General features: G+C 41.1%; 1 protein-coding gene across 9 annotated transcripts in view; it reads left to right on the top strand.

The window, feature by feature from the left end:
• The window catches only part of SEMA4D (semaphorin 4D), a 95,893-nt gene that overhangs the window by 4,790 nt on the left and 63,279 nt on the right, over positions 1 to 27,824 (top strand). For 2 of the 9 annotated variants that reach the window (XM_071802288.1, XM_065860474.2), the window contains exon 2: positions 3,734 to 3,820. The exons of the other annotated variants lie outside the window; for them this stretch is intronic. The gene's annotated coding sequence lies outside the window, so the exon portion shown is untranslated. The remainder of the gene's footprint in view (positions 1 to 3,733; positions 3,821 to 27,824) is intronic. 9 annotated transcript variants of the gene reach the window in all.

Here is a 27,824-nt window from a genome sequence, read left to right as displayed (position 1 = left end):
GCTAAGGGAACTTTGCTAAGGACAATGAATAAAGCGAAGTCCATGTATCAAGTTTAGAACAAGTTTGTTAGTAATCCAGTAAGAACATCCATTTTCCTGTATTTCCCTCCTCTTCCACCTACGTCTTTTTCTCCCTGATCATCTACAGCAGTGAACTCATAATCCACCAGGCATTTTCTACATTGATCCTCTTAAAAAATTAGTATTAGTCTATATATGAGGCAGGCCAAAGAGGATTGACCACTGTGCTGGAAAATTAGTACCTGTTGGCCTTGTTGCAAGGACAAGCAGGTTGCATTTTATTTGTTCCCTCTCTCTGAAGAATGCTTCTGGTGCTGTGGTGCAGCACAGGCTTGCGAGGAGAACAGGTGATTGTGCATTGCGAGGAGCTAGGTTTGTATGTTCCTGTGCATGACTGTGCATGCCGAGCAGATGGGTATGTGATTGAGCACTTACATGAAATGTATGGAATTAGCAGACTGGGAAATCACGACGTCCTTAATGCACCCGATTACTCAGCTGAGCTGGGAGACAGAAAAGGATATGCAAAGCAGGGGAAAATTCATGGAGGCAGGCATTTCTGCTGGGAAAGCAGGCAGGGGAGCAGAAGCTTCTGCAAACTTTATTAGCTCTCTGCTGGTATGCAACAGAGACCAAGTGGTGTGAGGAAGGTAAAGCAGGTCTGACACGACTGCAGTGAGAGAGCTGGTGTTGCCCTGTGCTTGAATAGGGCTGGACAGGCCCAGCTGGATTTGCATGCATTGCAAATGGCAGAGGGGGAGGAAAAGGGGGAAAAAATGCATGAAACATGATTATAGTTCTTGTTCAAGAGTAGCTTTTGAGGGCAGGCTTTAACTGTGCTTCTGCTGAGTTTTTCCTCCTTTCCCAATATAAAGCAGGCGTTCTTCTTACCCCAAATGATTGTGTTTTGTAAGTGTATGCTTGGTTGTGCTTGTGTGTTGTTTTGTGGGTTTTTTTCTTCAGAAACAAATAATGCTGTATGAACTTTGTCATTGTATATACAAAGAGATGCATAGAGAAGTGGAGGCTATTTTTTTTTTAATAATGTCTTTATTCTCATTTCCACTGAAAGAGAGAATAAGTTATGGTTGGTTGTTACTGGAAAAACAATGCAGGATATAGGGAAGAGATCTAGAGACGTGAAAGTTCTTGGATTTGTGTTTGAATTATCTCAGTCTAAATTTGATGTGTTTTGGGGAGAATGGAACAATATAGACTTTTTTTAAACAAAATGCACTATGAATTTATGTCTTAAATCAGGTTGTTGAGGTTGTGTTTGGCTTTGTTTAGGATTGTTGTTAAAATCCCAACTTTGAAATACTTCAGAAGGAGGTATCTGTCTTTTACACTGTTTAGCATCAAATAGGTTGGTCAAAGTTTGTGTGAGGACACAGAAAATTTGGTAATTTATCGCTGTAAAATGCATTATTGTAACTTCCCAGTTTGCAAATTGTCAGTAGGAAAAAATAAGCCTGCATACATGTTGTGGTGTTTGAGGCTGTCATATGCACGTGGGTAACACCGATGTGTTCTCTGGAGTTATAGCAAGTTTTGAGTATCAATATAGTATTTTACAGATACCTTTCTCTGCGCTTTTACTTCATCCAGTAATGCTTGAATTTATTCAGAAGCCATTTATTAAATCATGTTTAAGAAGTAAAATCCTAGTTGTTAATGCAAGCAGAACACTTGCTCTTTGGTGAAACCAGATGAGGTTCTTCTCTCTCACTGGAGGACAACAGAAAATGGAGTTTGTGGAAAGAGGCCATACCTATCATTGAACCAACTGATGTAATTGGGAAAGTGATGGGGATATAGACAGGCTTTTGGACAGTCAATCTTTTCTTGACCTAATCTAATAAAATATTTATCACCCTTCCTTCTAAGTCCCATCTTGGATGTCCTTGGTGGGCTCTTTATTTCTTGCCAGACATTGTAGTGTGGGCCCTCAGATATTTCTGTGTGTAAATCTCTATTTAATTTGAGTGTGGTAAGAATGGTCTGCCAAGCATTTACAAGAAGAGGAGTGTTCTGCACACAGAAGTCTGTAGTGAAATCCCTGACTTTGCTAGCAGGTTTGTGTGGATGGGGCGTAGCTGAGATTGGGGATGTGCCTGCAGAGGTTTACCTGTAGGACAGGGGGCCTGCACAAGCATACTGGCCTGGCTTCTCAAAAAAACAACAAAAAAATTAGTTGCTCTAGTAACAGGGCAGTAGTGCTTTAATTTGTCATTTTGCATATAGAAATTTGCTGGAGCAATGTTGTGCTCATAGTTTTTTCCCTCTCCCACATTTCTGTTGTTTCTTTTAACAAAAAGTGGGTAAAATGACCCGAGGCAAGAAATTATGCGGTCCTGTTTTCACTCAGCAATTGCATAATTACTCAGGATTTGCTAGAGATGCATATGTATGTGCACACAGATCACCTGCCTTATATTTGTCAGAAAATTAGTCATCCATCAGAACTGTAGGTGTAAAGAAAATAAGTACCTTTGCTATATCCTGCCCCAGCCCCCACAATAACTGAACAACACCAAAAATCCACAAAGCCACTAAAAGTATCTGTCCTTTGCTCAGAAGTAAGATTATTATTATTTTTTAACGAGTTAAAATCTAGTCTTATATAGATGAGAGAATGTCTGCCTTTTTCTTCTTGGAATTATTGGAGTTGTTAAAAATCCGCGGTTACATGTTTAGATGGCGAATTTGCCATATTGAAATAAGTTCACTATTCAGTTGAATCTGACTAGATGTTTACACTAAGTGTCAGGGTAATTGATAGACTGCCTTGGAAAGTCATCCTGATTATTTCCTAGGTGAAACATAAAACAGCCTTTTCATTTTACTTCTTTTGCACAGAATGTAGTTGTGAGGACTTGTGCAGTAGTTATGTAAGACAGACCTTTCATAGACTTAAGAGCTTTTCTCTCTGTGCAGTTCTATCTCCCCAAATAGATATATCAATGCAACCCCAATCCATATGTATACATTCACAGAATACTAGTAGTTTGGAATATTTGACTAGCTATTTTCAGTGATGGTAGATACTGGTGAAATAGTGTTGTCTTCAAATATGCAAATAAGTGTATCTTGAATCTCGTACTTTATACATCAAAGGGATTTTTTTATTGCAATGGCAGAGGGTGTGTTACAAATCTATTTCATATGAACACATATGGCTGTGTAAATTAAATATGTGTATTTTAAAACTAAAATTAGCATTTGCTCACAGATTTAAGATTCTTGGTAAGGAGACATTCTCCAGTGGTTGAATTTGCCTATTTGGAGTGGATTTTTTTTTTTTTTCCCTAAATAAAGGCTTTGCTCGCATTTGCCTTGAAATGGGCCTCCTATGTGCATAAATTCATTGTGCATCAAATGGTGCATGCTGATATTCAGGAATTCCACTGAGGTTTTTAAGAACTTCTTTTTCCTGCTTTAGTACTGACAGCCACCAGGGGAAAAAGTGACCATTATTCAGAGCCTGTCTTCTGTTCTCTAATTGAATTGTTGGCTTTTGTGAGTGTTCTGTTCCTGTCGCTGCATGTCTGCCTCTGTTTTTCTTCCTAGCAGTGCCTTCATCATCTGGAATAGCATGCAGATTTATTATGTCAGTTGCTTTGGAAAAATGTATTTCTCAACAGATGATGAAATGATGCTTTTGATCAGGTGAATCATCTGATGGCCTTTGCACTCTCTGGTTTCTGCTTAGTGTTTGCCGAGAAGGTTGTGGGCATTGACGACCAATTTGCTGCTGTATGGTGCCGAAATAGGTCTGGGAGCGTGTCCAGGGAAAGGGGTAAGTACAGGAGAAACTGGGTTGAGCAGGAGTAGTTAATGTTTGTCTGTGGAAGGTGAATGGAGTCAGCTGTGCTAATTTCGATGCAATAAATGGGCTTTGGGAGTCAAAGGTGTTAACGTGACCCTGTAATTACATGATGCTGGGTAGTGAAGGGAGCTTTGAGGTTCCCACAGAGAGATCTGGGCCTGCGTATTTCCATGGCAACTGCCATGACTTAAACACTTATAACCTTGGATTAAAGATACAAAAAGGAGGGGAAAACCTTTTAAACATTACAAATGTAAAGCTTTAACTAGGTCTTTCATTTTAGCAATATCCCTTATTTACATTCCTTGGAGTGTGGAGGTTTTATAAGGAACACAGCTGTCCCTTCCCTTTTTGGTAGACTTTGAGATGACATTTCAGGGTAAATGCAAGGTTCTGGAGATAGCTATTTGACTTTGATCATAGCTGCACTGACATCACTCTACCAATTTAGTTGCTATTTATTGACATTAGTGTATTTTTTACTAAAATTGTACTTGAAGTCTATTATGCAAGGAAATCTGTGTCTCTGATAAAATGGTTTGAGTAAAATAATTAATTCTGTGTTGAATAAAACTTATTTTTAAAGAGGAGGAACATGAGATATACACAAAATTATAGTCTCAAGTGATATAATGGCTGGTACCCAGAAGCCGTACGCTAGTGGGGAGAGCAAGCCATTCCTGCAGAAACCAAGGTTTGCTGCTGGCTCGCAAACTGTGTGGAAGGGCACGTTTATGCTTCGTGCATCTTCTCATCCCTCCTTCCTCTCCCTCATGTGTGTGTTCTTTAAAGTATTTTACGTGATGCTATGGTGACCAGGTAGCAGTGCTACGAAATAGAAGCTCTCAATTCATGTCAGGTATTTTCACGTCTAATGCTCAGGTGCAGTGTGTTGTGCTTTTGGGGAGTTTCTCACTACTGAAAAGCAGTGGGATTTTGGAAGCAAGTTGAATAATTTTCCATTGTATTTTTCTACTTTCTTTTTAATATATCTTTTTTTTTTTTTTTCCTTCCACTTGCCACTCTTTCTGAGTCATCCTTGGGGAGACAGAAGAGATGCTGAATATGCTTGTGGATGTCATGGTTATGTTACCAAAAGTTAATCTGTAATTTCAGGACTAGCACAGTGGGAGCTCTGAAGAGGGGTGAAATAAAGCTGTGTTTCTTCTGTTCCTCTACTTCAGGCAGCTGAAATTGGGTTTTGCTTTTTACTAACCCGTACTGTCTGTAGGTGAAGGCAGAAGTGGTACAACTGGATCAGTGAAAGAACATCATGAATGTAAAAGTCTGTTTTGCTGGGGCTGTATGCTTCAACATTTTACCATCACTACTTTTCTTTCCAATGAGATGTATAGATGCTACTAAGCTGGTAGCTGGTGATTGGTGGTTTAAATGGACAGGGCTGGCTATGGTTGCCAAAGCAGAGAGTTTTACTGCTGCAGATATATTGTTCCATCTGAATTTCTACAGCTGAGCGGATTGTATGGTTGTTAGCAGTCTCGGGTGTTGCTTCTGACTGTGAAGGGCCCTTCATGCTGCTCTGGAGCAAGTCCTTGACATTCCTCAAGGAAGTTTTTAGCACTGGAAGACCTGGTTGGTTACTGTGGAAAGTCCATAAGGACTATGCAAACACAACTGGAAGGTTCATCACACTGAGATATTTGAAAGCATGTCCTCCATTACAGAAGAGACCGAGAGGAAAAGAAAACTTGGAGGAAAGATGAAAAGGCATTGTGTAATACTCTTTTTTTAATCCAGGCTATCTGTGGATATCAATGCTCTTACTAATCCAGACAATTTTAGGTTTGGAATGGTTTTCAGTAGCTGTTGTGATAGGAGTAAGTACTTCTGGCTACCCTGTGGAATAAGAGAAATAACTTTCCTGGTGACATGTTGCCTGCTTGGGATCTAAATATGCTTTTGAAAAGCAGCAGCCTACAGAGGTCATTGTGATATTGGGGCTGTATGCCAAATGGACTTCTTGGCATAGTTACAGCATTTCCCACTGTTTCCATGAATGAGAAAGGTGGGATTTGTGAATAGTCAATTTTTTGAGTAGTCAGAGGATGAAGGCTATGCAGCCCAGTCTCTGGAAACAGCCCAGAGAGCCCTGTGTGTTGAAGTGTGCATGCACTAGCTTGATATTACATATTCTTGCATTGCATTTTGTATACTTCCTTTCAGTAGACTGAAATGTTTAGATCTAGTGCACATTTTGTAACAGCGATGTCATTGTGAAATGGGTTGGCTCAGTTATGAGGATTGTGAATGCACAGGTGTTACTAGTGTTAAGAAAACTCAGAGCTGTGTTTTTACATGATCTACAAAAAAAAGATGCTGTGCTTCAAAGTGATATATTTTCCTTTAATTCCTTCTTGTCCGATTCCTTTATTCCACTTTTCCCTTCCTACCATTAAAACAACTACCCATTTATAATTTTTTTTTTTTACATACCACCAGCCATTCTACAGCTCGGGTGTCTTTTTGTGAAAGTGGCCATTTGTCTTCAGATGGAAGAATTCTCTCAGTGAAACACTCAAGTGCCAAACCCCGTTCTGAAGATGGTTTTGTAGTAATGGTTACTCACCAGAGAAGGAAAACCATGAGGTTTCCATCTTTCCACTCACACACATGTCCTGTGGTGCAGAGAGTGGATCGGGTCGGTCCTCGAGGAAAGACAACCGTACTTGTCAGCTTGCTTCTGTGTCATTTGCAACTAAGACTTTAACCACTACTTTAGGGTCCTGAAAACTTGTTTACGAGTTTGTGAGTGTTTGTCAGGTTTCATCACTGCCAGAATAACAACAAGCAAGGTCCAGATAAATAATACTATTTGAAACTTCCCAAAAGGCGAATAGAGATCTTTAGGCGTGGGGAACTGAGTTGTTGCAAATTAAAGATCTCTAAAGTGCACGTTGAAGTTTGAAAATGGATACATGAAATATGGGACAGACTCTCAGCATGTGCCTCGGTTTGAGAAGGTGCTGCAGCAGCTCTGAACTTCTGTGTTCAGACCGTGATATTTGGGGAGTCGTGGTGATCCAGATAATGAACGCTGTGTCTGGAGTAGATATGTATGTAGGAGATAATATTGTAGCCTTTGTTAAGAATGTGCATGTTTTATGTTAACTTTCAAAAAATGTTTCAATGGTCTCACTAGAAAGAGCAGTGTGCATTTTTAATGCAGTACTTTCGTTACAACCAGTAGCACCATGAAACTGTTTAGGTGTCTGTGGAGGGTTGTGATTGCTGCAGTGACTTTGAGTTCCTCACGTGTGATCGACTGACTTCAGTAGGCTTTTTTGAGATCCTCTTGCGGTATTGAAAGCCCTTTGTGATTACCTGGGTGCAAGACAGTCAAGCCTTGAGTTCTAAGATTTTGTACCCTTGAAAACTTTAAATGTGGCAGTAATACTGAGGTGCTGTACTTAGTTATCTGAGCAAGATGCTGTATTTAGTTATCCAGGCAATATTCTGTTACTTTTTTTTCATTACACATTGCCACCTGTGAGTGTTCCTCCCCTTCACAGACAGACAAACCTTTGGTTAGGGTTAGAATTAATCAAATAAGGTTAAACTGCCACCATACTAGCAATAATGATGCCTGTTGATTTCGGCATTCAAAGAGGAAAAATATGGAGTCTTGAGGCACTGCATTCACTTCAGCAAACCATTTTTTGAAAATGTAGTGATGGAGCTATTTGTACTGTTGTGAGCCAGAACAATGTCATGTGGGTACTGCCTGTACTGGAACAAGCAACTTTATTGTTTCCTGAATCATCCTGAGTATAGGAATGTGAAGGCCAAAACTGTAATAAACCCGGCTGATTACTTCTTTTCACTCAAAGCAAAAAGCTGTAGCTGAAATTCAGTTCCATTTTAATTCTTGATGTTTCATTTCCTTTGCTTCCAAGCAGTTGATAGAAACATAGTCAATATTCTGCTTTTAAATGTTCCATGGGACTTAGAATTCAGGCTTCATTAAAGTTAAAACCACTTTAGTCTAAATTTTAATATCAAACTGCTTAGAAATTGTTTTAATCTAAAGTTTAATATTAAACAGCTTAAATGTTTACATGGGTAGGGCAAAGTTGATTAATTATTTTAGTGACTAGCATGTTTAGGTTGTGTAACTCAGGTCATATCTGTAGCATTTCTAATACTTAGGACGAAGAAGAATTTCCAATAAAGTTTGCTTTTCGGCAGCCTATAGTTCATAATGTACAACGAATATATACATAGCCGTCTGTTCTCTTTGCAAATTACGTGCTACAGATAGCCACATTGGCACAGATTTTTCCAGACTCATCATGCTGAACCAACAGTGGGATGTGTGCCAAAGGGTTAAGTGTGTAGAATAAGCGGCATGGCATGCAATATCCAGCACACCACCAAGCAGTGTTATCATTGTCTTCTGTGGGCTCTGTTGTGATCCATAAAGTTTGTGCAACAATCCTTCAAAACCTTGCGTTACTACTTTCAGTGCTTGGGTTTGTGGCAGAGGCAGGGAGTGGTGGGAGGGTGAAGGCTGTTCATTTTCGTGAAATGCACAGCAAACCACAAAATTCGGCTGAGGCTCTTTCTTGTTAGCCCAGCTGCCAGCCAGTAGGTACTCGCAGGGGTAAAGTACTTGTGCTGGTTTGGGAGCCAGCTTTGTGGCAGGTGGGAACTGGATTTTGCTGAGATGGCCGAGTGTTTGCTGCAGCAGTTGTGGAATGCTTCTGGACTTTGGCTGCAGCCCCCTGCTCAGCTCTTTGGCAGGAGGACAGAGCGATCTGGTCCAGAGCCTGAGGTCAGCTTACTCAGGCTTTTCACATCTAAGAGCTGTGTGGAACAGCCAAGCCCTGAAATCGGTAAAGGGGAAGAAACCATGATAGCAGTGAATATGGGTGATGAAGCTTTATACTTCTTGTTGTGGCCATCTGCAGAGTTGAGAACATGTTTGTGAGCCTCAGTGCGTGTTAACAGCTACCTTCGTATGTGGGGGGGTCGTGTAGACGTGCATCATAAAGCAGCACATGGATTAATCCAGGAAGCGTTCCGGTGTGAGCAGGAAGCTGTTAAACCCGTGGCTTTTCAGTAGCGCTTCCCCTTCTCTGTCTCAGGTCTGGCTGCTGAACTAGTGCAGTTCATTTGCTTCTCAACTCGAATGTTTCAAGCACTCAGCAAAACTTGCTTGTAGTCACGCTTTTTGCATCTGCTTACCTTGCTGCTGTGTTTTTTCCCACATGTTAAGTTTCTTAACATCCCTATGATAATTTTAAGGATATAAAGCACTTCTTATTTCAGATGTCCCAAAGCAAGGCTTGCTTTCTCAATTTTCAAAACTCCCTGATTTACTTCTAATACCTAATTACACTTCCTTGTCAAAGTTTGTCTGAAGAAGTTTAAAGGTTTCTGTGTAGCTGTGATGTAGGATTATCTATATATAATTAGTGAAAATATGAGCTTTTAAAGATGTTTGGGGAGCAGAGACAAAATCAATCTGAAATTTAATTTAACTGAATCTTTGAAAGGTTATGGAGGAGGATATGAAGTTTCCTGAAACTTTCATCTGAGCAATCAAATGCTATCTTAATATAACCAAGTCAGGTAGTTCCCTTTGCGTGGAGAGGAGGAACTTTGGGGTCGGGAAAGTTTGTCACTTCTCAATTAAAGATTTTGATTTCCCGCAAAATCTTGAAGCTGCTAGATGCAAGGGTTATTGATGGTCTTGCAGTACTACCAGGGCTGTTTGTATGCTCGTGGCATTCAAGGGCCCCAAGCAGAGCTTTGGTGTGTTAAGAGTTTATGGTATAAACATGCATGGGAGACATAGTCACTTCCTTGGGAAGTTTGCAGCATAATTTGAAACCAGAAGAAAGTGGGTCTTATGGAAGGAAGAGAAGCAGAATTTGGAAGAGCTGGTTGAAGATAACTTGCATGGTCCTGCTGCATCCAGTCCTTGAGCTGTGTCTTTGCCTGTTGCATTGGAAGATGATTTCCTTGAAGTCTTGCTGCAAACGTGGATCTTAAACACGTGGAGGAGAAAAGAGGGGCAGTACCCGTTAGCTTATTCATTAAGTTACAGAATGAAATGGATGTGAGACAGAGAATACGGAAGTCTGCCATGGATCTGAGCTGTGGCTACGTGTCAAACTTTTAAGAGTGTATAAATAGCAAGGAGGAAGAATTGGGAAGGATGGAAAACTGGATAAAAAGAAAAAAATACGGGATTTAAGTGTCCTTACGTGAAAGGTGATTTTTGGTTGCTCTTTGAGGATGATGAGGATCACATTTAGATTTTCTTTTTCAAGTAAATGTATGATGTGGGGAAGAGGAGGTGGATTGTTCTGAAGAAACCTACCCGTGCAGTTTCCAGATGCTGACGTTTCATTCTGGAGTGGAACTACAGCATGTGTTACTGATCTTATAAATGCTTAAGTTTGTATTATTCTGATTCACACATCTGCTTCTTGGTCTACGACCTGCAAGTGTATCAGAAAAGCCTACGAGAATGTTTTTTCTCCCCATCTCTCCAATTTATTGAGAAATGGAGATCTAGTTTTATTTTCCAAGATATTTCTGCAGAGGGGTAAATTCATCCCATTTTGTAAATCTAGTGTAACTTTACTGGCATTCTTCCTCTGCCAAGGCATGAGAACTTGCAAAGCCACTGCTCCTTGTTATTATACTGTGTTCACATTGGTAAGAATTTAAAGAGAACACAATTGATTATTGCTTGCATACATGTATCTAGGTATACCAAAAGTGCTGTGAGTTCATGTCAACAAATGGATTTTCCCCGAGGTTTGCATGCAGGCTGTACTGATTGATCTGTGGTCATAGCTGTATTGATAAGCTAGGTCCTAACAGGCAGCTGGTGTAATAGCATGAGGTGGGTTTTTGGAGGGTGACCTTATTGGAATATGGTTCTCATTAGGGGAGAGCACCTCATTTAAAGTCATTTTAGTTCTTGATGTTGCAGTACTGCCTTGTGGAGCTGGTGCGATTACTCCAGGGAGAAGGTGGAAATGCCTCACATCACTCAGCTGTCCTCCAGCTGATTAAGGAGTGACACTGTCCGAGATGCCTTTTGGAAACAGGCAATTATTTTCAGACGAAGAGATGTTAACCAGGAACTGAAGCCTTAGGGGAGGAAAGCGTGAGCAGTGCTGAAGAGGGAGGGGGACACTCACGAAATATGTAGCATTTAAAACATGCTTCTAAATATTGGGCTCTCTTTAGAAAGCTTTCACCATTTGCATGGTGAGGCTTTTAGTGCTTGCGGCTGACTCTGCAGAGCTGTGTTCTCTTATTCTCACACTTTCTTAAATATACAACAGCTTAGTGCTGATTTGCATCCTGCAGTGTAGTTAGTGAGACCAGTACAGATGCTTGTTATTCTTTCTAATATTTTCAGATAATATTGGGCTTTTTGTTATTTTGTTTTGTTTTAATATTGATCCAAAATCTAGTTGTAAGCAGCAAAGAGATTTGTATCCAGCAGGCTGCTGCCATGCAGTCATTCTTTTTGTGGCAGACTCATTACGTGATAACAAGATTCAGGCCATTGCCTACTGCTCAAGGCAACCTTTTGCTGTGGCCTTTGTAAGAGAGCTGTGAGAACAGCCATGCAGCTTGGCTTACAGGTAAGAAATTATTTTTGTAGCTATCTTGAAAGGGAATGTAAGTTAAAAGCTCATTTGAAGGTTCTTTATCAAGTAAATTAGTTGTCACAATAAGGAATAACTTTGTAGCAGCAGAAACTAATTTTCTTAACTTGTAAGGTACTGTAATCTAGGCTCCACACGAGAGAGGTTTGTATAGTGTTCTCGCTGTTGACTGATTTAATTACATCATAACCAATGATGAAGACGTATGAATTACTCAGCAGATTGAGATTTCTTGAACTGACTGTGAGTCATATTGCCTATGTGGAGATTCATGGTAAATGACCTTATTTTTATGTATACATTGCAGAGGGATCTCTTTCTCTGACTCGTCTTAATTTCTGTAATAGCCTTGGTCCAGCTTGAGCGTACTCGGATGCACACATGTAGGTGTAGCTGCTGCAAAGAGCAGTGCCTGAACAAGTGCCTTGGTGGTCGTGTGATACAAGCTATTGGGAAGATGCTTTTTATTTGATGGTACATTGTATATAGATACCGTGTGTTTTCTCTTGCCCTCCAGCTGAAATATGGAGAATTTACAAAAAAAGTCTTTGATGGGTATATTGTATAAATTGTAGATGAACAGGCATCCACTTTGTTTACATTGTGAGTGTGCAAAACTGTAGTCTGAATCTTGAGATCTGTTTTGAAGACACTAGGTTTTGAAGTGGTCTGTATTAATGCATACAGGCACTTGAATATCAGTATTTTCCTCCCAAAGAACAGCTGTGCTGAAGTTAGAGGAATAATGGTGTGTGGGGGGATGGGGACAGGAACAGACCTCAATTGTGTTTGTGCTCTCGAAGGTATTATTAGGTATTCTGGTTATTGCTATTAAATCATGCTGATGCTTTTGTTTTTTAATAAAACTTAGTGGTTGTATTGCATAACTAGTAAATGCTTTTTTCTTTTTTTTTTCTCTTTTTAAATTTAACTGTACCTTGGATTATCAGCATCACTGAAGCTCACTTGAATAAATGAATGAAACTCACTCCATGCAAATCCAAAATCAGTAGGGTGTTGTTCACAAATATGTGCAAAACAAAAGGCAAACCAAGAATAAAATCTGACTTTTAGGAGACGTAAGAATGATCTTTCATGCTTCTAAAAGTTCTGTTTTCCTTAGTAACAACAAGCTATTAAATATTGGAAGTTTGCTGTTATATTTTAATGACATTGATGCTTTGTCTAAAGAGAAACAGAGAAAACAAAAGGGGAGGGGAAGTTTGTGAGCATTTGAGAAGCCAAGTAGAAGCTTGCTGTACGTTCAATTAACAGTTTTTTTAATCTGAGGGAACATTTTATTACTTCGGTTAACAGCTAAGGGAACCTATTAATTCTTAATGTTTTCTTTTGTTGGATTTGATCAGGAAAAGAATGTCAGAACTGTCACACTGGGAAAAAATAAGTGGATCAGGAGAAATGAACCTTTGTCACTTGAAGTTGTTTTGTACCTGTTCATGTAGTGCTGTCTGAGGCTTGATGCGTTGAAATGTCTTTTCACCTCCTACTATTAAAAAAACAAACAAACAAAACAAAATCCCAAACAAACAACAACATATGTATATAAATATTTGTATCTGGGGAGATGAGCAGGTAGACAAAATAAGAGCTGAGCATGTAGAGTGCAAAATGGGGAAGGCTTTGTAGTAAGCAGGACCATGGTGCAGCCAAAGAATGGGATACCTCTCTCAAGGAATTCCACCCTTGTTGAGAAGGGAAGTTTTCCTGAAGAACTTCGTGACTGATGGTGGCCATGGGTTAGGGTGCAGCGAGCTCAAATGGGTGCTGGTGGGAAAGCAGCGTTTGGCCCTGGAGGTGATAGGTCCTTCAGAAAGAGTTTGCAGCAGCAGGCTTTCTTTGGTTTTGGTTTGGCTTTTGGGGCTGCCGGGAGATGAGGTTTATTTTCCTGGGTGCAGGTAGCTCTTCTCTGTGCTCAGCCTAAGTGACTCAAGAGGGTAGTCCCATCTATTGGTAGGAGAAATGTTATGATACAGACTTGCTTTTTTTGTGGAAGGCTGAAAACTGACAAGTGGCTTAATTTTGGGGAATGGTAAACCTTATACGTCTGATCCAGAGTAGCTGTCTTTGGTGTCTTACTCTGCAGTTGGTGCTGCTCCACCTGTTTTCTGTCTGGGTATGTGGCTGTGTCTGCTTTTTTTTCTTCTTTCTTTCTTTCTGTTTTTAAGCTAATCTGATGCCATGTGACTGGTGTCTTGTGTAACTTGTTCTTTGTAGGCCTGCTTTATTAATACACTTCAGTACAGACTATTCTGCCTTTGCTTTTATACCTGTCCCTTAGGCTGTGGTAAGTTTTCCCATGAGCTTTGCAGGCACTGGAAGCCAGGGGCAAAGGTGCCAGTGCTGGAGAAGTGGCTCAGTGGCTCCTCCGCTAACCTGGTGGCAGCGGCTGCTGCCGTGGGAGCCTCGGCAGGGCTGCCTGCTCTGTGCGCACGAGCACACAAATGTGATGTTTTGGAGGCTTCAGAGAGCCCAGGCTGTTGAGGAGTGAACCTCAAGGAGTGGTGGTAAGGAGAATCGAGAGCATTCTCTCTTCTCATGCAAAGCACATCTGCTGGGGCATTTTGTTTGTTTTAAACCTGCAAGCCCTTGTATTTGAAAAGTATTTTTCATTATGCAATTTTTAGTTGTGTACTGAGACTTAGTGCTTTTTAGTGGCAAAGTTGAGCTGTAAGCTGAAAAAGTGTAGTTTGAGATTTGGAGTGGGCAGCGTTCAAATTTCCTTTTTCATTATTCTGTCTAGAGCTAAATGGTTAAAACAATGAAGAGAAGTTTCCAGTGGCCATATTTGTATCGGTTGGCTACATATTTTTCTTATTAACGAAATGTGGTTAGTTGGCATCTACCATGAGAGAGTTGGCATCTACCATGAGAGAGGGTGAAAAGGAGAGGGAAATATCAAAGATCGGGTTTATGACTTTGCCCTGTAGACCAGCGATTTAACATAGTGCAGTAAAACTTAGCAATTCCAGCCATTCAGAATGATCCTTGTGTTTCCACGTTGTTTTATCATGTCAACAAGTAGCTCTTGTTCTCCTGGTTGTTGCTGTTTGCCTTCATCAGTACAAAACAGGGTCCACAAGAACTGCTGTGAAACTAAGGATCTCTTCTGAAAAAATCACAGACCTTTGGGGTTAGTCCAGCATTGCTTCAGCAGCGTGAACAAGGACCAGATGGGGGTGTGTAGCACGGTGTGCCGGAGCAGGAGCCAGTGGTGCATGCTGGCTTTCGCAGTTAAAATGGCTTGTAAACATAACACTGACGAAGTCATCCCATTGCATTAGCTCCCAGAGATGCAAACTGAGGCATGGGGAGGGCTGCAAGGGCTGAAGTAGCACATTTTGTTTGACCTTTGAGAAGGCTGTGGCATAACCAAACATGAAATGTAGAAGTGTGTGTGGGGGTGGTGTTGGTTTTTGTTTGTGTGTGTGGTGTGGGTTTTGTTTTGTTTTGTGGGTTTTTTTTTTTTAAGATTTACGGGACTTTGGGTGATAGCCTCGTGATCGTGAAATTAAGTTAGGTGGACAACATAAATCTGCAGTTTGAATCCTACAGCTGTGAGGAAAATTTTCAAAAACTCTATGAAGTAAGGTGCTTAAAATTTGCATGAAAGACCAAAGTAGAATGAGTGCATAACCTGACTTCTACTCCTGTTACATTTTCTCCTTTTGAATTAGATGTTGCTTTAAACTTTAAAGACATTGGTCAATTAAAAATGTCTGTACCTTTCTAAATGTTTTATATTACCTTATTAATATATAAATTATACTACCCAACATAGAAATATGCTCATATACATTATTATAGATAATTATAGTAATTACATTAATCATACAAATACAAATTCTCTTGCCTGGAAATGTAGTGGAGGACAGGATCCCTATTTGCTTGAAGCTCAGATGCTGTTCTGAGGATGCATGAGGAACTTCAAGAAGAAATAACAAGTTATACCTGTTTCTTTGGTTTGAAAAGCTACTAGTTACAAGCTCAGAAAGCTAACAGTTCTTATTATAATATCTGCCTCTTGCTTTGGATTTGTGGGTGACAGAAGCAGACGAGATATTTCAGGAAGTCGTCAAGGATGGAACAGAGTGGCTGCTTGAGCTCAGTGCCAACTGATCAGGTTTTGTGCATCTTTGTAGGTGGTGGGGATTAATTATTTCCTGAAGGGACTACCTGTGCCCATAAGGCTTGAGGCTCGCAGGGCTCCTGAGGAGTATGTTTAACTGTACGTCAGGAGTAGCACTTCTGCATCGGGCTCAAGATCAGCGGTCCTGCTCTGCTTGAGAATTTGTAGTGTTGTGGAGGGGGACAGACTGGCAGTGGAGGAAGGATTCTTACGTTGTCCTGGCACATACTGTTGGCTTCAGTCTGGCAGATGGTTTCCAGAGCAGTGGGTTCTGCTCGTGTATTTTCAGTAATCCTTCAGCCTGTGTGTCTTCATCAGAGTAGTAACAGTGGCAGTGCAGATGCTTTGGTTGAATGATAATTTGGGCAGAAATGCGCAGTACCTGCAAGTCACATTGCTACTGTTGGCAAAACACTCACATACAGCTGCTCTCCTTTTGCTCCAGACCATCCCAGATGGTGTCAAGTTTTACAAGAAAGTTTCCTGAGATCTGACATGAATGCAGAACACAGTGTCTTGAGGCTGAAATCTACCTTCCCATTAATTTGATTTTACAGTCTATCGCTTTCGTGGCCTATGATAAGATTTTTCTCCACATGGAATTTCTCATGAAGGTTCTTAATTATCATGTGCAATTTGGGGAGTTCCCTTTGCATTACCTTCAGCTGAAGTTCTGTCAGTGTACTCAGGTTGCATAATAATTTATATTGCATTAGAATTGCTGTTTATGAATTGCCCCTGGACTGTGCTAGAGGTTATCTAGAAACTGAGAAGTAAATGGTATAGCAAAATGTAAACATACCATATGAAGTAGATGTGTACTGAGACATTTCCTTTGCATTAGAACAAACTGTGTCTCATTAAATATGCAAAGATATGCAGAAAGAACATTTGTAATGAAGCCATGCAAGGCTGAGAGAGAATATACAAGGTTGATGTAGAACTTGGATTGAAATGATTTCATAGCAAATAAGAGCAGATTTAGAGGAGTGTGGCTTTGGGAAGGAGACTTTTTGAGATCTAGGTGGGATTTTTCAAAGCTGTGTATACAACTAAGGAGAAATGGAAAAGATTTTTTTTTTCCAAATAAATTTCAGATAGGTGACTGACTGGAGCTTTCCTCTATAATGACTAGACATTTTGTTTCCAAAGTGTGTATGTACTGATGCTTGGCTTTAGCTTCCAGCTTGATAACGGATTGGGCAGAGTCATGATGAGAAAAATCTGTGCTGTAGAGCTGAATCTTTTCAGTACTTCATTAAATGAAAGACCATGGTATTCAGTATCACCTTCTCCTATAAACTTAAAAAGCTCCAAGTTGCTTGCATGTTGCTTAGACTGTAATTAGCTGTTTTTTTTCCTTAAGCAAATGGTTTACTGTTTGGAAGCATTGATCTCTGTGTTCAGAGGAGTATATAAATGTCTATTGTTTGCAGTGTTAAAATTCTGGAATATAGTGTTGCAAAGCTGGAAGTCTTCAAATATTGTAAAATGAGATTATAGGAAAGAATAAATGAGCAAAATCAGTAATAAATCTTGGTGGTGGTTGGTGGTGTTTGTGTGTGTTGTGTGGTTTTTTTGTCTCTGACTCATGAAATGTTTTAAATACAATGCTGAGTGGCTCACCACGTAACTAATATTAATGCCAAATAACTCTGGGAATGAATTTGTTTTTACTTAGTGTGAATAAAGAGCTGTAGTAGTTACATGCTATATTAAACATGAAAACAGTGTTTAAATACAGGTGGAGTAGGAATTTCTGAACCAGCAAGTGCAGCAAAACTTGAATCAAGCTTCCTGTTCAGTTAATTGTATGTTGGTACGTGTATACTAACCTGTGAGCTGGAGCAGCATGCTCTGCTGCCTCTCCTCACTGTGAAAATAAAAGCAACGTGTACCTTCTGCAAACTCAGCCCATGTCTGATTTAAGCCTTACTTTTGCTAGCAAGGGGGAGGGAGGTGTTTTAAAGAAAACCAAGCTCCAAAGAGGGCGGCAGTTGACCTGTGATAGGGTAGCACACTGCAGCTGGCAAGCGTATGTGGTGGCTGGAGTCAGGATTAGGGTCCCTGAAGATGTGAAGTGGTGCAAAATGAGTGTGGTTTGCTGTTGGTTTGCCTTGCAATGAAGTACACCCAGCAACAAAAGTCATAATTATGGAGCCACAACCTTTCATTTAGTTTTTCTATGATTATTTTAGTATAGGGAACAGTTCCTCTGTTAGCGATTACTCTTTTTTTTTTTTTTAATAGATCTTAAAGTGTGTTTCTGAATCTGGAACCAACCTTTGTTAGTTCATGAAAGCTTTGCAGAGAAGTATGTATAAAATCAGTTTAGGAGGAGGAAACCATTGCTAGCAGGTGATGCTGACTTGCAATGAAAACGTGCAGTCCTGTATGTATGCTCTTAACTTCATGATGCTGACATTCTTAAGGGGCGATTCTCATTATATGTATGTTTCAGCCTCAAGTGTCCCCCTTCACAGTAGCTTTTAGTGAGGTACAGTCTGTTTTTCAGTGCAATTTACCTTGATGTTTAGTCAAGGGTAGGCACCCTTGAGTAGGGTTTTCTGTTGAAAAGGGTATTTTCACTATCTTATCGTAAGGTTTACAAAAGAATTGCATTTAATTGCTCACACTGAAGTGCTTGCCCCTCCCCACTTGCACACACTCTGCCCATGAAACGTGTTAATCCCTTCCCGCCCTCCCCCCATTGAAGAAGCCTGATACGTTTCCTTTTGCATTAGTTAGGTCTTCTGGGAAATACGTGCAGAAATAAAAGGCTTTTCTATAGCCCTTTCTCCCTCAGGAATGCATAGAAACCAGCTCTTTGGATCTGGTCCACAAACTTGAAACTTGATTTTAAGGGGGGGGGGGGGGGGGATCTATAATCCTGTGCACATGTTACTGAGAGAGTCCTAATTACAAATTGAGGTAGAGGTATAGGATCTCATGGTACTTAAACAAAAAAAACCAAACAAAACAAAAAACCCCCCAAAAAAACCCCAAAACGATGCTCCCCTCCCTCCAAAAAAACCCCCCCAAACCAAACGACCAACCAACATGTACGTTATTTTGCAATCTCTATGTTGTACTGAGGTTTCTCTCCAAAGCAGGTATTTGAACCTCTCTTGGTTTTGTGACCTTTTTTGTCCTTCATCTTTATTAGCAGTGTGTACCCAGACAGTCTACATTACGATGCTTTTTTTGTTTGCAAAGTTTACTCAAGTTATGATGATGGTTTCTGAACTACCAGTGGTACTCAGACATTTCACCTTAACTAGAACAAGAAGCGTGCCCTTTGCCTTGGTGTGACTCTTAGTGCATAGTAGTTACATGCACACAGAAACCCATGAGAAAAAGTGCTGCATGTTTTTACAGTGTTACTTCTGTGTTGATAATTTGTATGAGTACTGCACCACAAGGAGAAAGACCAGGCTGAGCCCAGTGTAGTTGCTACCCCGCTGTGCATTGGGACGTACAGGAATGCCTGCAGCTTGGGGTGGACTGACCATCATGTAATGAAGGACCCTGAGCTTTGGGCTAACTATTTGCGTTAGAGGCTCTCGGGGCACGTAGGTGCTGCACACTCCTGAGAAAGACCTTGTGAGGAGCTAAGCTGGGGTTAGGCATGATGTTGCTGCCAGGGTAGGGAGAATACACTGCGGCTTGGACGCATGGCCTGTCCGTGTCATTAGGGATGTGCTGGTGTCTGTGCTCTCCTCCTCTGGGCTAAGTCAGATGTCAGTGTGGCATAAGGCTTGTGAAGCATGAACACAAGCCCTTACTGGAAGGATAGTGTAGTTGTTCCAAGCATAGGCTTACCTGTGAGTTCATCTTTATCATGGGCAAAACCAGAATTGGTCTTTTCTCCACCGTGATTATATGTATTGTTTGAATGTAGCTGGGAAATCACACAATAAAACTGTTTTATTGTGAACACACATGCATATATTTAATGTCTCTGCTTGCTCTTTAGACTGACTAGGGTGCAGCAGTGGTGGTGTTCTACATGATTCAGATGGTCATCCCATTCATGGAGGCCTGTGCTTCTCAGTGTTGGTGTGCCACTGTCATTGCATACGCCAGGAAAGCCAGCCTAAACTTCTTTTGCCAGTTCTCACTCCCTCCTCTTGCTCACATGCAGCCCCTTGGGAAGCAGTGGTGCAGTTGCTCGACTGTGCCACGTCACTGCTGATGGTGTAGCCCCACAGCGATGGAGTAGCCCTGCTGATGGGGGCAGGAGCTGTTTCAGCTGGTTTTGCCAGCAAGAGGAGTCTTGGTGAAACCGCGGTGTGATCTGCGCTGTGGTGAGCTGGGGCATGCAAATGGGCATCCACAAATTAGGGGTGAATCCAACTTGACTGAAGTGACAGTTTCTTTCAGCTGATAAAAATATTTCATAAACACTGGCTTTATTTCAGTTATTATCTAGTGTGGAATTGTAGGTCATGTTCCTTGGCAGCCACCAAAGGAGAAAATGATTTTAATTCCCCACCTCACCTTGAAGCAAGAAATTATGATCTCTGTGATGACAAATTGTAAGGTTATCTCCTCCCTCCCCCCAAGTTTTAGGATGGAATTGCAGAGGACGGGGTGTAAGAGACCCGTTGCACAATGTCGTCTTCCTTTCATGCCAGTGTCCCTGCCTCATGGTTTGGTGATCTCTGCTCCTTGGCTTCTGTTACGGCTCCGTTTAATAGCAGCAACAAGCACCCTAATGTCTTTTGCTGACAGTTTCTTAAAGCAGGCTGTGTATTTTGTTTTCCCTCTTATTTTCATTTCAGGTTAGCAATCGATCTTGTTTGTTCAGGCACAGATTTTCACCCTCTGGTTTGCTCTCAGTAGGTGGCATTTTGTTCTGGAAGCTGTCTTGTTTTAAAAATGGGCTTTCGTCCTAGAGGAGGGCTCTCCATAAAGTGGGCAAAGATGGTGTAATCTGGCCTGTAGGCTTTTGGGTATGCTTTCCAACACTGACCAGGTCCCTGCGATTAATCGCTTTACTACCAGTGAGCTGGGGGGCTTATTCTGTGTTTGCGTGCTTGTCGGCGGGTGGTGCTTTTTCACCGCTCACATTCTGCTGCTTAAGTAGTTTCCCCGAGATCTAATATGCTGCTTCCAACCTATATTCTTTTTAATTATGTTGAGGAAGTTGCTGATTTTAATAGGGAATAGTCATTCAGTAATGACTTTGCAGACAGTAGGCAGTGGTTTGCTACAAAACTATCTTGCTTTAGCTCACCCTTATGTGACAGTTGCCATGAAATTTGTTGGTCTAGTTGACTTAATACTGGGCTACTTACTAGGTAAGTAGGCTAAAAACAGAAGTTTTTGTATTATTATAATTTTTACTTTCTGTGGATTGATATGCTTTTCATGTAGTACATAAATATAGCATGATAGGTCTTATTTGAGAGCAGTGGTTGCTTTTGGATAGTGGAAAATTTCTAAGAAAAATGTGTTAGAAACCACAGCGGTTTAATTACAAGGGTCTTAATTTACTCCTTGGTTTGACATGTTTATTTTTAGGTATACAGAAACCTTTTTGTATCAAAACTTGCATCATAGGGCCAGAATGGTGTACAGCTTCTTCTCTGTAATCATCTTCCTGAAGGAAGGGATGCTATAGGCATCACGAGTCTTGAATCTATGTGTTGAAATGTGCCTGAAGAACAAAATGTACTTGAGTATGTTTATCTAGCACTTTAAACTTCTAATTTGTTGTCTTTGTATTCTTTGGACTGTTTTTATTTCAAATGATATGTTTGTGGAATAAACCTTATTTTTTGGGATTTTTTTTTTTGATTCTTAGTTCAAAACGTGTTTGTTAGTCAGGTTCTAGGTGAAAGGCAGGAGTTTGGAGGTATAAAATGTGAACTGGGAAGAGCTGTCTTTGTCTCTTAGGAAAAGAAAGCTGATCCTGATGAGTTAATGTATTCAGTATGGATAAGATGTCCTTTAAGGGTCCAATAAATCAGTTGCATGGTTTAATATTGAAGAAAGCCTTTTTTTTTTGAATTATAAAACTGTCTGATACTGTGCCTAAATCAATGATAGATAACTGCTGCAGACCTCCTTCTTCTGCGAGGTATTTCAGTGTCTGTTGCGTGGAGACTCTGATTGTTGCAGTAGTGTTGGCCAGCAGCTGGTGGTTCAGTGTGGCCAGAGTCCTCTGTATCAGACAGAGGCTGATCATGGATGTGAGATGTTGTGAGGACTTGGGGTGGCTTTGACCCAAAGTCTTCATCAAACAGAAACACGACAGGGCATCCATTAAGGAGGGAGTAATTACTGATGTGATGGCAGGCTCTTCAAGTTTGTATCATCTGAGGAATTTTTTTTTAAGAGCATGGATTTAATTTTCCTTCTAAATTAGATGTGGAGTTACTTAACTGTCTTGCATTCGACAGTGATGACACTTTGGTATCGTGATGCTAATCTTTTGTCCCTCCTTGTAAGTGTGTGGATTTGGATGTAGCAAAGTCAGCCCGGTGGCAGCAGGGCTGGCCTCTGTGGCCTCTGTGCCCTTCTTGCAGTCATTGAGGGACAGGGAGGAATGGCCACTGGAGAAGAGTGGCCCTTCCCTGCTTGCGGGTGGTATGACAGGAGAGCTGTGCCCCCGCAGCTGTCTCCCTAGCACGGAGCTCTGACCTTTTGAGGGGCTGATGGAGCTGAACCGGGCTGGCAAGACCCTCTCTGATCTGATCTGACTGATGGGCGGGAAGCATGTTGTTTTCCTTCCCCCTCAGTTAATGATTGAGAGAGGTGCAATGCTGCTGCAGCTCCTTTCAGCACCACTACAGAAATGGCCTCTGTTTCTAGTAATTTATGCCTCTTAACAAGTTTTTACGCGACACGGTGTTTTCTGTCTCGAGTGCCGGCTCGATGAGCGTGTGTCCGCACGCCCCTCTGCTCCCTCCCAGCTCCTGCTGGCTGCCAGAGGGAGCAGCCCCTGAGCCTCTGGGAGGTGGGAACTCCATCTTTTGCCCTCCCTGTGTTTTCTGGGGGAAGGGTGTTGCGTGACATGGTTTGGCTTGTGTAGCAAGCAGCTGACGTGGTGGTTTGTGAGAATGTGGATGAGGGTTGGCCTGTGATCCAGCACGGAGGAGGGAGAGTGAAGCAAAACCTCTGGCGTAGGGCTTGGCCCAGGAAGGTGGGACTGTGTCCCTCACAACAGCTTTGGTGGCCTGTCTCCCCTCAGTGAAGAGCTGTGAATTGCCTCTTTGTGTCTGTAGAAACAGGATTCATCTGACGTGGCATCAAAAAGCAGGTTAACAAGTAAGATGCCTTCTTGGAGGAGTCAGATGTGGTAGCAGCTGATGACAAGACCTGTTGTGAGAGCTGGGCTCTCTTGCTTTTGGGTAACGATGCCATCAATAAGGTTTTCTTCTGTGTTGTTTGGGAGTAGTCTTTGTCCAAACTGATGGTTTTTTTCTGAATGCTGACTTGTGCAATTTGCTGGGCTCTCCTACAATACAGTATTGTGTAGGATTTTATTTCTGCTTTTTGCATTTTGGTATTGCTGAGCTCTTCCCTGAAATCCTTTGGGTTCCGCAGCCTATTTTTTTAGTAGATATTTTAACCTGTATTACTGAGGAGCTTTCTAAAGCAGACATGGTAGCCGCTACCTTAAATCCCTGTGGCCTCTGCCTTCCTGTGCCACTGGAGTACTGAACTGAGATGACATCAGTTACTTCTTAAATAAGCCATATTCTAAACAAAAGTGGTCCCCCAAACCAGGAAAACACAACACTCTCTGCTCAGCTGAGAGGAAGGTGCTGGGATTTGTGCTACCTGAAGACGGTAAGTGCAGGTGGTAATTAAGCAGAGTGATTTCTGCTGAGCGATGAAGGCAAGAGGTTTGGCTTGTAATGGACGAAAAGGGAAGAAGGAAATGAGTCAGAAAATTTAATTTTTGTTTTTCTTGATCCTGTTTGCTTCCCTTCCTCTTGGAAACTTTTGTATGTGTTGTAAATGATGGGAATAGGAGGATGAAGGACTTTTTGTTTGTCTTTTAGCAATATGAGGATTGGACTCAGCTTGAAGAGAAGTATGTGTAGTCATGGTATGGTCAGAATTGTGTCATGAGAAAAATCTGTTGTAACTGTCTCAGTAGCTTGTCCCATGGCAGTACTTAAACAGAAGTGCCCTAGAACTTACTTTTTGCTTCCTACCTTAGGAATGCTCGTTCTGTGCTGATCTGGCTAAAGTTACATTACTTAATGAGAAAGTGGGATAAAAACCACCACCAAAAACAAACAAACAAAACAAACCCACAAAAAAAACCCCAAACAACACCACCACAGTAACAACAACAGCAAAACACAAAAAACCTCAAATCAACAACAACAAAAACCAACAGAACAAACAAAAAACTCAAGATGTGGCCTTACTTAGGCTCCAAGAGCATCTGCGTCTTACAGATTCTGGAGAGTAAATGCTTGCTGGAGGCTTCTTACTTTCAGTTATTCTAGAGTTACTTAAATTGCTTGACATCGGAGGAGCCCAGGACTGACAGGACTGGAGGCTGCTGGTCTGAATCACAACTTTTGGCTCTGAACCTGTTTCCTTTGGGAAGACGAGGTCTTGGACAGCCATTATCTGAATGTCTCAAAAAAATTAAAAGCCATTGCCAAGGACACAATTGAAAGTTCAGGGTGTTTTGTTTTGTTTTTATTTTTTTGTAGTGTCTTAATCATTGTGAACCGTCTCTATGTATCTTTTTATTTTGTCGTGCTTATAAGACATATCAGTTTAGCTGAACTCATAAACAACCTGGTTTAGTCTCTGGCTATTATCTTGTTTGTCTGTGGACAAGTACAGGGTATTACCCAAGTCCTGGAGGGTTGGTAAGTGCTAGAAAATGTAGTGGGACAAACTCAGGAAGCACTACCCATATAATTTAGCCATAAATTGATAAATACAAATGATGGGGAGGAGAAATTTAGGTGACTCCTCAGAGTGAGGTACATAGGACCCTGATATTTGGAAGCTGAAGGCAGGCATTTCAGACCAGTAAGAAAACCACCCTTATGTAGCAGAAAATTGGTGATGGATTCTACCTCTGCTAGGGGCTGTGTGCTAGGGACTGTCTCCTTTCCCAAGAACAGATTTTCACTTCAGCTGGTTTGTGGAGGAATTTAGACTCTGTTACTGAGTAGAGCAAGCTGATTTTTCAGTGGTGGGTTTTGGCTGTATAGCTACATGTTTCTTCCATCTGTATTTTCCATCCTGCAAATGCTTGACAGGTATAATTGTCCTTTTGTGTCTTTGTCTCATTGGTTACAGGTTTCTTCCCCTCTAATTCAGGGCCATTTTTTTACCTACCTCTGTGTTTCAGCTTTGTACATTATTTCATCTGTACTCTAATATAGAAGCGGATATGAGAGAGAGATACTTGAGAGAATTACAGCTTACATCTATTCTTCTGACTTCTTTTGGTTTGTTTTGAAGACAACATTAAAGCACACCTCCATAAACTTAGGGTCATAAAACATAATGAATTTTAAGTCATTGTTTAAAGTCTTCATCTGTCATTTTCCCCTCTTAACAGGCACTTGACATCAGCCAGCCTAGATCCATATTGCTAACTGGAAAACATTTTCTCCCCACATGAATTCCTAAACCATGTGGGCTCATTACATAAACTGACACTAACAGTCTGTGATAGAATAAATCACTATCATTAGAGACCCTTTACTTGTCTTACCCTGTTATTTATTTTTCTTCAGAGATTTCTTTCTTTGCTCATTTCTGAAGCTTTGGAGGTTCTTTGATCTGTTTTGGTTTTCTCAGGGAAAGTGGGATGAAAGTATTTCTTTTGCTCTTCTGAGTTGGTCCCCATGTTATGGCAGCGGTGATTGCTGTTTGTTGTTAGTGTGGTTGATAAAACTTCAGGGTTTAGAAACAATGTTGATAGAAGTATGAATTGTTTTTTGTTTATAAATGTGTTGCACAAATTCATGGAACACCACCACAAGTCTGAAATCCCCCATACGTTTCTTTACACAAGGAATCTTCTCCTGGTGTTTTCCAACTTGTGATGTCTATTTTTTGTTACAGAATAACTGTTGTATCACGACTGTTTTGGAAGGAGTGGATATCTCATTTCTTGAGACATTTGTCTCATATTAAAATGTCAAAATGTTGTATTTTATTCATATGTTAGAGAGCTTGCGAAAGAACACTAAATGTGACAATGTGGGAGGAGGGAAGGAGGGTAAACTGTCCTTCCTTGGGAGGCATTTTGTGCCATCTTTCCTGATAATGATAGTAGCTAAGTGGTATGATGTCGAACTTAAAAAACTGACAATGCTTTTAAAAGGGTGCTATTCAGTAAAAAATCATAATAGAAAACTCTTTTTTCCTTCTTCTTCTAAGGTTTTCACCTCATCTTTCAGTGCAAGATTTTTTTTTTTTTTCCGGGTGAGTTAGTTGTTGAGAAGCAATGTCACCTGCAGAAGTTCAAGTCCTTGTTGACCGTACAACCATCACCTTTTGTTCTGCAGTTGAATATATAAAGGAAAGACTAACAATGGTTTCATTATATGATGGCTCCTGAATGGCTGTTGCCTGATGGGCAGAGAACCGTCAGCTTTAATTAATGGAAAGTCTGTTAGTACAGTGGAAATGTTAGTACAGTTTGTTCATTTGAACTGTGCTAGCAGGCCCGTTGCTCAGTGATACACTAACCTACAGGAATATTTAGTCCTCTGCCTTAGAAACCTTTCGGACTACTGTATGAATTGCAACATCAGAAATCCACTAATAGCAGAAAAGTTAGACTTATGCCAGAAGCTGTGAATGATGATCTCTCTGCTCTCAAACTCCCCTTTTGAGTGACAGGCTTAGCTTCCAGCTCTTGTGACAGGGAAGTGAATGGGTACTCTCTACCCTTAGACAGGCTTTTAATCACGGACCTCCTGTTTCTACTTCTCAAGATGGTAATACCCCACCTAAATTGACTTAATGACTGTAATGTTTCCCTTTGGGAACCCCTGATGGTGTACATTTGTAGTGAGGTAGACATACCTTTTGAAATGAAGTATCACATATCCGTTACTCAGAGGTGCATAGCATGAAAAGGAAAGGTTAATGAATTGCCTGTGTGTGAAGATCTGAAGTTGTATGTTAACTTTGGCAGCTCTAAGCTTTCGTGACTGTGACTTTGGGTAGGAAGCAGTGCTGTCGTCTGCAGCTGCTGTGGCTGTACCATACGTCTTGGTCAGTCCGCCACTGTTCGTTGATTACACATTGCACTACCTGTGTCTGGCTTTTAGGATCTTCTGATGAGAATACCAGCCCAGCTTTGTGTGACTGAGATGGAAGTAGTGGATTAAACATTCGTTTATTTCAAAATAGGTTTGTTTGTTTTTTTTCTTCAAGGAATTGTTTCTCAGATAGATTTCTTTGTTTGTTTGTTCTTGCACTCTGTACTTGCTCCCTCAAGTTGCATCAAGGTGAGGGCTGTGAGACTTGTGTAATTATAATGCAGATCATTTGTGTGTTTGCCATGCCAATTGCCTTGGCTTTGTAAATCATGCTGTATGGTACGTTCTTGGTCTTCGACAGGTGGCGAGTAAAGTTAAAACATGCAAACAGTGCTTGTTAATATTTCTTATGATGATATCTGAGCAGCAAAACCAACTTGTGGTAGGAATTGTACTTGTAGACTTGTGGTTCAGGGGTTTATCTGCTCCATCTCACAGCACTCAAATGGCTTTCAGCATTCCAAAGTCAGTGAAGTTGGAAGACAAATAGAAGTAAGTAAACAGGCTTCAGCTCAGGAGACTTATCACTTTCTCTTTCTCTTCAATGGTCATTTTTGGGTCCTGCTGCTGTCCATTTTGAAGCAGTAGGTCTCTGCCACAGGCTGCTAACCTTCACCAGTATGGGAACTGAAGGGGGCTGTGGAGAGACCTGGTGTTCAATGGTATGTAATCCTTTGTGAGCAGCTCATGTTGAGGCTGGAAGTGGGAATGGAGTAACAGTCTGGGCATCCCCTGTGCGCTGCTGCAGAGACAGGCTTTGGAGGCACCTAAAGCCCACACTGTCTGTCTGTTTAAGGGACCAAAACAAGGTCTGGGGTGGGAAGAGAGCAGATACGGCATGATCTGTGTTATAGTGTTGCTGTCTGAACTCCAGATCTGCTTTTTAGTACATCTGCGGTACAGGC

The sequence above is a fragment of the Patagioenas fasciata genome, chromosome Z (assembly GCF_037038585.1).
Source record: "Patagioenas fasciata isolate bPatFas1 chromosome Z, bPatFas1.hap1, whole genome shotgun sequence".
In the NCBI taxonomy this organism is placed as follows: Eukaryota; Metazoa; Chordata; class Aves; order Columbiformes; family Columbidae; genus Patagioenas; species Patagioenas fasciata.
The sequence above is the reverse complement of the archived record's forward strand: the minus strand, read 5'-3'. Positions and strand labels throughout refer to the sequence as shown.